This window comes from Tachyglossus aculeatus, chromosome X1 (assembly GCF_015852505.1).
Source record: "Tachyglossus aculeatus isolate mTacAcu1 chromosome X1, mTacAcu1.pri, whole genome shotgun sequence".
NCBI classification, from domain to species: Eukaryota; Metazoa; Chordata; class Mammalia; order Monotremata; family Tachyglossidae; genus Tachyglossus; species Tachyglossus aculeatus.
In genome coordinates, this window is record NC_052101.1 from 88,554,031 (window position 1) to 88,556,249 (window position 2,219).

Below are 2,219 nucleotides of genomic sequence, written 5' to 3' on the forward strand. Positions count from 1 at the left end.
CTGTAAAATATGTGTATCGGGCGGGAGGGGAGAAGGGTTAAATACCTGTTCTCCCTCCTATTTAGACTGTGAGCCCCATGTAGGATAGGAGCTGTGTCCCATCTGATTACCTTGTAACCACTCCAGCACTTTGTAGTGCTTGGCATGTAATAAGTGCTTAACAAATTATATTATTGTTATTACTGGCATGTGTGACTATATGTATAGCATGCAAGAGCCTAAAAAGAACTCTTTCCACTACACTCAGGACAGATCAGGTCCACAGTGGGGTAGTCTGACCATTATAGCGAGAGAGTTCAGCTAGATATCAGGAAGAATTTTTTTGACCACGTACGTGACTAAACATCAGTACAGGTTATCTTAGAGAAGTTGCAGATCCTTCAACACTGGAGAGCTTTTAAAAAAAACTATGTAACCGCTTAACATGACTAGTCTTGGCAGCCCTGGAGGCCAGGTACAGATAGACTAGTTAGCCTTTTGAAGTCCTCTGTGGTTCAATGGCTATGAAATCTAGTTGGAAATGTGGACTTATTTTGTGCACCAGACCCTTTTCTCTGTATTTGCATTTTCCCCTGAGGGAGTCATAGGAGGGATACCGACTTTTCATTTGGGGCCTAAAGACAAACAGTTGGCTTGGTGTTGGAGTGGGAGGGTGGTACGAAGTGTCCCGGCCTATTCCACCGTAAAAGTTTAAAATCCACCGCAGAAGCTTGAAACGTCCTGTTCCCTTGCAACCAAGGGCATCTAACAGTATCCCCCGGGGGAATGATTGGAAGATTCACAGACTATTGCTCCTTCCCCTGCTCTACCATTTTCCCCCATTCCCATTAGGCTGCTGTTCAGTTTGTGCATCTTCCCAGGCTAGCAGTTAAAAGTGGCTATCATAATCCTCATCAAATTACAGATTTCTAGAGCCGGAAGGTACAGTGCCCAGCCCCCTTGCCAGGTAATGTCTAAACCATTCAGATTGTGAGCTCGTTGTGGGTAGGGAATGTCACTGGTTATTGTTGTATCGTACTTGCCCAAGGGCTTAGTACAGTGCTCTGCACACAGTAAGCACTTAATAAATGATTGAATGAATGAATGATGCTCAATTAGATGACTGTATTACCATTACAAAGGCCTATTTCTGTATGTAACTTTGTACAGTACTTCCCAAGTGCTTAGTACAGTGCTGTGCACACAGTAAGCGCTCAATAAATACGATTGAATGAATGAATACAGTAATAATAATAATTTTGGTATTTGTTAAGCACTTACTATGTGCAAAGCACTGTTCTAAGCACTGGGGAGGATACAAGGCGATCAGGTTGTCCCATATGGGGCTCACAATCTTAACCCCATTTTACAGATGATGTAACTGAGGCACGGAGAAGTTGTGACTTGCCCAAAGTCACACGCTGACAAGCGGCGGAGCCGGGATTTGAACCCATGACCCAGTACCAATGAGATGCCTGACTTTTGATAGTTGCATTTTTTTTCATTACTAACATCTCATCTAGTAGCCACTTTAACCATCCAAGTAGTCTCCCTCCCACCTCTTACCTTCTCCTTCCCACCTACCACTCTGTTCAACATTTTCAACAAATAGTCTCAGGTCAAGTTCATAAACTTCTGCAGTTGCCATATTTTTACCCCAGCTCTGCGCTCATCCTTTCTTTCCTTCATATCACTTGCATGTGTCTGTAAAATCTGTGGATAAATATCTACAAGTCTAAGTAGGTAGGTGTGAGTGGGTTTATAGCTGAAGAAACGACTGAGTAAATGAGTTCTATAAATGAAGGGGTTGCATTGGTGTAGTGGATAGGGCACAGGTCTGGGAGTCAGAAGGTCATGGGTTCTAATCCTGCCTCAGCCACTTGTCTGCTGTGTGGCCTTGTCACTTCACTTCTCTGTGCCTCAGTTACCTCATCCGTAAAATGGGGATGAAGAATGTGAGCCCTGTGTGGGACATGGATTGTGTCCACCTGGATTTGCTTGTATCCACCCCAGCGCTTAGTAAAGTGCCTGGCACATAGTAAGCACTTAACAAATACCATTATTATTATTCTTGCCAAACCTTATTTTAAGGAAAACTCATATTATGCACCCACAAGTGTGTCCAACTGTGTCTTCCATCACAGATGGATGGATGTTACTGGAAGAACGTTCCCTAATTTCACAATAGCATTCTATCCAAAATGCAGAGTGAGAACATGTATGGAACCCATTTCCTATGT